Below are 7,246 nucleotides of genomic sequence, written 5' to 3'. Positions count from 1 at the left end.
CGAACTCGTACTGCTGTGACATCTATGGCAACACCACCTGCACTAAGTCCAGCGCCCTAGACCACTCGGCCAGCTATATATATAAGAAAACGTTTTAAAAGGAAATGCAATTGTATATTATGCATATGGTCGCGTTAAATACAGCATACTTGTTCTGAAAATAGAACACATCTGTTATCAAATCGATTATATCTTATATCTCGAGCCGCCATTTTAATAAAATAAAAAAAGTTGTTTTTCCTAAATTTTTAGCTGGTCGATTGAACATAGTTAGCGTACCGCATCTGTATCATGAAATATGCGGACGTTCCTGTTAACGAAACTATGATTGGCTAAAACTGTGTATGAATAAAAAAAATGCTTTCCTTTTCTTTTCAATTTAAGCGATGTTCGAATCTGTGAAAAGTATATTTGTGTTTGTAAATGTCAAGCTGTATGATTCGATAATACCATACAGGTAAGTGTCATTTAGTCCCACCCACAAAACCACGTCAATTATTTTATCACTGAAGACTGATAGTTACTTTGTCCAATCTGATGGTGATTTTCGGAAGTCGAGAGATGCAACAGTCAATCAAAGGGGAAATTTCAAACCTCAAGTTATAACAATTTTAACACCTACTTATGTCTTTTCGATCGCAAGTTAAACGCGAAATCGTCGTAAGAAATAACTAATTGGACAAATTACGTCATTTTAGCATTGACAAAACATTCACGTAAAGTGTGAAGTATATATAATATATATTGCAATTGTAATAATATAGAGATAGTTAAATTTGTATCTATTTTTCAAAAGCAAATAGCATTTTTATTAGCTCATTTTCATTTAATTCCACGACTGTCTAAGATTGCTTGCCCTGGTGCCGTAGATCTTCCTAACTGGTTTATAAGATAATTGAAAAGGTTTATTATCATGTGCAAAATACAAATAATTTTTTATCTGTATATAGATGTTGCATATTGAATTATGGGGGAAATGTCAAGAAGACAAATAAGTGTTATCGGAAAACAGGAATCCAAGTTCAGCAATGAATATGGTAAGGCCTTTGTATAAGGGTAAAAAGTCCAACCAAACCTTTTCTATCAGACAAGTAACGTATATATCAAGAATACAACGAGATTAAAACAAAAGTAAGATATTTAACACAAACGACTCAAATCAACAGAGGATAAGCACAATGGTCGAAGTGTACACCTAGTAGATAAGTTAATTTCCGTATTCTAGAAACTTTCGCAAAATGCTCAAAACCGATTGTAGACGGGAGTAGAAAATGTAGACAGGTGTTACAAATCTGTCAACATGGAGAAAAAAATTACTTAAATCGATAATCTACAAATAATATTTCTATAGTTAATCACGGTTTAAAGAGTGTATGAGTTTGAATCGGCTTTGTACTGCGATTTGCATAAACAAAACATGAAAAAAAAATTATCACATGACCGATAAAAAAAGAGGATTGATTATCAAAGCTGTATTCACTTTTCATAATGATATGGTTAAATAATTACAAGAAAAAACTATTACCGTCAGATGGGTAACATAGAATACTCTATTACAATGTTCCTGTTACTTATACTAGCCAGATACACTTTCTTTAAGCTGCATAGTATGCTATAGTTAACCAAAAAAAAAATACATGGATGGCAATCCCTGAATCTCAAGTTATGTATTGGTTTATGTCAGCAGGTTCTGCAAATAGACCATTTTAGGGCTTTAGAAAATTGTCAATAATAATTGTTTCAAGTACGGTTTTAGTTGTCGATCATTTGTTCTTTTTTTACCAAAACATATGGCGTAAAGTATCTGTAATCCGGTGCCTGCCGTTGTTTCTTTTCTGTCATTTGTTACTCGTTTTGCGTTCATACTATGTAGATTTAGTCGACTTCCGTCTTTTATTAAAAGTTTCATCTCATTTGTTTTGGTGCTTTTTACAGCTTGTTTAATGACATGGGTTTTACCCATCATTGAAGACCGTAGGCTACCTGTACAATCGTTTGTTGCTTGGCATTTAATGGATGACTGTTTTATTGGCAATCATACAGCATCTCCTATTTTTATATTAGTCATTTTTGTATTCATATTAGGGAAAACACTTGAAATTAACCTAAATAAGTTCACAATATATTTTTGTTAGATATCGAAAACTTTTGTATGAATAAACTATAAAGAAAAACATAGTTTATTTGCATATTTTTATTAGCATGATAATTATTCAACAGGTCATTTAGGTGTTTCTTCATTCGAAATCTCTCTCACGGAAGCCGGCGATATCGCGTTTTCTCCTACTAGCACTGTTATCAAGACTGGAGTCGTCCGAATCAGATGCATCACGTTTTCTCCTATCGTTTTCCTTGGGTTCTTCACTGGACTCACTTTCATCAATTTCTGGAGCATCACGTTTTCTTCTACTTGCGTCGTTAGAATCTGTAATAATATGTCAGAACACAAGAAACATAACCTACATGTCTACTGTATATACATATCTTTAAATTATACCAAAATACGAAAACGACTGGTAATTATCCGTGATCCGTTCATCGTTTCAATTTGGAGTAAATAATGGTTCTGTTACACATTTTATTCATGCATGAACTCATTTTCAACATGCTTAGTTTTTTATATAACATTATCATGGTCTTTCATTTTTCATTGAAAACACGATCCAAATAATTCATGCTCAGTATTCAATCCGTATTGTGACTTCTGGAAAATTCTGATACCTTCTATGTGCGAAATATTTTAAATTATGTCATTAGATAGTCCAAAAATTATCTTAAGATAGGATTAGGATTCTTATTGTGCATCGTAAGATTCTGTCTAAAAGAAGGGTCCAAGTTCATCGCAAGATGAGACTTTAATTCCTTAGTAAATAAACTATTTCTTCATTTTTTATATTAAATATGTTTTCATTTTTGTATTAACAGCGTTTTCTGATTTCCGTGTTCAATGAGTTTTCTAATGGTGATAAATGACTCCTCAATAGACCAGAAAATATCAAAAGGGACACTTTTCAAACAATTTACTGTTTGTGTAAACATTTGAGATATACTACATCTGACAATATGTAAGTCACATGTTATAGCAATCATTCGTAATCAACACATGTATCTTGAATAGTTCTATTGGTGGACCCTTTGATATCGAATCATTACATGTATTGTGAGAGTCGATTGATACATAAATCAGTCATAAATGATGACGTTTGTATCACTCCATTTAATTTCTGCTGATCCGTACAAAAATATCATTGTAATCAAAATTTGTTGACACTTGACACAATATGGCGGGTGTGTCTGGATGAGCATGTCATGCTTACCCTTCAGGGGGAACTGATGTCTCTCCCGTTTTTCTTATGGAAGTCCATATTTCTAGTGTTTTAGTTTTTTGTGTGATGTCTTGTTACACTTTTTTGTTTTTTTATGTGTAATCCCTTTTATTCAGTTATCTTAATTATGTATAAAGATCGTCTCTGTTTCATTTTTTCACAATAAGGGAATGTTTGTTGATTTTGCTGCGTTTGAATCATCCTACTGCTGACACTTTGTGTATTATGTATGCCAATATATTGGATAACGTTTATAACTATTTATTTTTTTTCGCGACAATGCAAGACTCTCACAATTATGGAAAGGGGTGCATACAGCGTGAAATGTTTACACGCAAGATACTGTTCATAGCCTCAGCATCAGTGTTTATAGGATACACAAATAGTTATCGAATGTTGAACATGCATTACTTAGTGAAAAATATTTATCTATGCATGCATAAGATATAATCATTCTAATTCAAATTGAATACAGTAAAAGCAGCTCTGTTTGTAATAAAATGATTTAAAAAAAAATTGTTGACAAAAAAATCCGAAAGTAGGTACGCGCTAAAATCGTTAATCAACTCATGAAAAGAAAATCATACTTTACAGAACTGCAAAATAATGGCAATTAAAGTATTTGGTTTTGTTAAAAAGTTGAACACTAATGAATTTTTAATTTCTATTGATAGGAAAAAAAACTTACCATCTGAATCTCGTCCACTACTGCTATCATGACAAAATACTACTCCAATGAAAAGTAAGACAAACAGAGTAAATGGTAGAATTTTACCAGACATTCTGTTAATTATATTAGTGTTGCACGTATCAAAATAAAATGGCTACGGTATGAAAGTAATGTCTCTCAGCATTTATTAAAGAATAATCAAGGGAACCAAGGTTATTAAATAAATGCATAAAAAAATTTTTAAAATACCACACCTTTTAGAAAAAAAAACACTTCAAGGAAGCATTTGATGTTTCACTTTGTTTAATCACGGAAACGATTCGGTTTCGGTTACGACGTGTTACATACATGCATGCGACTTTTTTTTCGGGAAGATTGCTATTTGGTTGAAATCATAATATTTCCTGAAATGATATTCACACAGCTGATAATTGAAATATGTAAGTTTTCCACTATCTTAAACCCCATATTTAAGAAACAAATTACTTGTTCTTTTGAAGACTATAATGAATATTATGTTGTATGGATTGTCTACAAAAACACTTATATTTCAACGCATTTGTGACCAAAGGTCAGTGAGGACTTTCACCAGTAGTCAGACTGATCTGACCTAATATTTATCAAAATTTTTAGTATTGCAAATTTCAAAATACGTAAAACACTGAGGCGTATTTCTTGTATTGAACATGGCAGAACTTCTCGGTGATGAATTTAACTCTTTAGTTTTTAGGACTTATCAGTGCTTTTGAGATTTAGATCTTTCTATACATTTAATTATAATGCTACTGATGAGAGGTTAACCTTTTGGTAGCTTTGTATATAAACCGAAACATATCACTGCGATAGGGGTGGTTCCAGATACTTTAAAACAGATGTTCAAGTCTATGTTTGTAGATTAAATCGATGGTTGTTAAGGATTCATTTTTCAAATTACATGAATTTTCCTATTTTCCCTCGAAATACACAAATCAATACATAAATCGATTTTTTAACTTGTATCAGAACGAACAAGAATTATCCACAAAAAGGAAAAGACGAAAGGGAAAATAATAAATCCCGGAAGATGCTAATATTTACTTAATCATTCATGCAAAGCATGCACTTCTAAGAAAAAAAATGTTGTTTAGTGACTCTCCAGAGATCCTGATAGTAAGCACTGAGTGTTAGAATAAAACTTAATCAATTTGTTCAATTGTTATGTTTTACTTTTTGTACTTTTTCTGTTAGAACAAAATTATATAATTACAAGCATAAAATGAACTCAACAGCAACGTGTGCGTACGTGAAAAAATAAGACATTTTTGAGATGATCCCCAGTGATTCTTATCAATCAAACCGACAGGGAAATAAAGAAACGGTACATGCTAGGATGGGCCTTTGGATTATGTGAACAAAAATAAAAAAATAAAATAAAATTACCTGGCCTGGGTTTCATAAAAAATCTCAAGTTGCGAATTTTCTCAAGTCTAGTGTTTTTTTCTCAAATCATCAATTTCAAGTGATTTGATAGGTCGAAATCTGATGAGTTGAGGAAGGATTTGAGAAAAATCTTGATTTGAGATGTTTCATGAAACCGGACCATGGTCTTAATTTCAAGTACTAATTTCTTGCTACCTATCTGCAGTTGGTAAGTATCTAGCTATATTTTTAAGCGGACCCCACCTCATCATTATACAGACTTGTTGCTATCATTTTGGATATTGGTTTCCACAGACTCTTTAAACCAGTTTGTGTGAAAATTCAAGATGAAGAAAAACGATCATTTCTTCCACTACCGTTTGTCAACAATGGTATAGATGCAATTAATTTGGCTAACATCCTCCATCACAAAAACGTTACCAACAAAATTCCCCCATATTTCAAAGACAAATCCATACCAATTATTTCATATTCCTATACTTCACCCATCGCATCCAAAATTTTCAATTATAAAAGACTATTGCAGAACCTCGAGATTGAGGACTTCAAGGCTAAAGCACCTGACTGTTCTTGCAAAACCTCTCCATTCAAATATGGTCCTTCTGGTCACGTCGTTACGGGAGATTTAACAATTATCGAAAACGAATCTCTGCGTAATATCCTTTCTAAAGGTCCCAAGTACCGTGAACCACGCTCCATAAATTGGAATTATAACTTCTTATGGATGCCGTCGAGGACTATGCAAGAAAATTGATAAAACGAGAACAAGAAGACATTGATTCTCTGTCAGAGTGGTTAAAGGCCGTGAGGTCTTTAATTTTGGAACAAATGAAAGTATTAAGTAGGTCAATGAGGGCTTAGGCTACATCAGTTTTCACAGAGCCCGATGTAGCAAAAACATTGTCTACAATACATGACAAATATGTTGTCGTACCAGCAGACAAAGCCCAAAACAACATTGTTTTTGTCTGCAAAATGTTTTATATCCAATGTTTATTATCAGAGGTAGACGTAGAAAATAATAGCAGTGATAAGACCTATACTGCTACAACTCTCTCCAAAGAAGAGATTGTGGAAAACCATAAATCTGTGCTATCCTCTTTTGGTCTCTCTACCAGGGACGATGATTGTGATTTACCGTCTATGTACTGGATTCCTAAACTTCACAAGAATCCATACAAACAACGTTTCATAGCTGGATCTGCAAAATGTACCACCAAACTTCTTTCAAAACTATTAAATTCTATACTCACAACTGTCAAAGAGGATCTGCAGTCCTACCACAACACTTGTTACTCCCGTAGTCGTATTAATTCAATGTGTGTCCTGAAAAATTCGAAAGATCTTTTGGAGACAATCAGTTCAAGACTATTATCTGAATATAATAGCAATAAAACCTATGATTTTTCAACACTGTATACTTCTATTCCCCATACTCAGTTAAAATCCCGACTTAAAAACATTATAAATCGTTGGTTTTCCAAAAAAGATGGTACACCTAGTTCTTGGTAGAGATTCTTCATACTTTGTAAAAAATTATTCCAAATCACCTTCCAAATATACAGAGGAAGATGTTTACAAAATGCTGTAATTTTTAATCGACAACATATTTGTCCAGTGTAGTGGACGTGTTTCTCAACAAACGGTCGGCATTCCAATGGGAACAAATTGTGCTCCTTTACTTGCTGACCTATTCCTTCACTCTTATGAGGCTGACTTTATAGCTGATCTGATCAGAAAGAAAGAATATCGTTAGATCCTTCAATCTCAGTTTCCGCTATATATATGACGTGTTATCTTTAAACAATCCTAATTTCGGGGGATTTGATAC

General features: G+C 32.8%; 2 long non-coding RNA genes across 3 annotated transcripts; one reads left to right on the top strand and one right to left on the bottom strand.

Moving 5' to 3' along the window:
• Positions 1 to 399: 399 nt before the first annotated feature.
• Positions 400 to 5,411, top strand: LOC148600969 (uncharacterized). Of its 2 annotated transcripts, XR_015917233.1 has the most exons (3): positions 400 to 457; positions 951 to 1,037; positions 2,926 to 5,411. It is a non-coding gene; the product is annotated as an uncharacterized LOC148600969 (long non-coding RNA). The 2 variants fall into 2 exon arrangements; XR_015917232.1 differs by lacking the exon at positions 2,926 to 5,411 and having other exon boundaries at positions 951 to 1,041.
• Positions 2,180 to 4,148, bottom strand: LOC148600970 (uncharacterized). Its single transcript, XR_015917231.1, has 2 exons — positions 4,015 to 4,148; positions 2,180 to 2,425 (listed from the first exon to the last, which is right to left on the bottom strand). It is a non-coding gene; the product is annotated as an uncharacterized LOC148600970 (long non-coding RNA).
• Positions 5,412 to 7,246: the final 1,835 nt, after the last annotated feature.

The sequence above is a fragment of the Perna viridis genome, chromosome 12 (genome assembly GCF_037379345.1).
Source record: "Perna viridis isolate PV_CMFRI_1.1 ecotype Kerala chromosome 12, ASM3737934v1, whole genome shotgun sequence".
NCBI classification, from domain to species: Eukaryota; Metazoa; Mollusca; class Bivalvia; order Mytilida; family Mytilidae; genus Perna; species Perna viridis.
The sequence above is the reverse complement of the archived record's forward strand: the minus strand, read 5'-3'. Positions and strand labels throughout refer to the sequence as shown.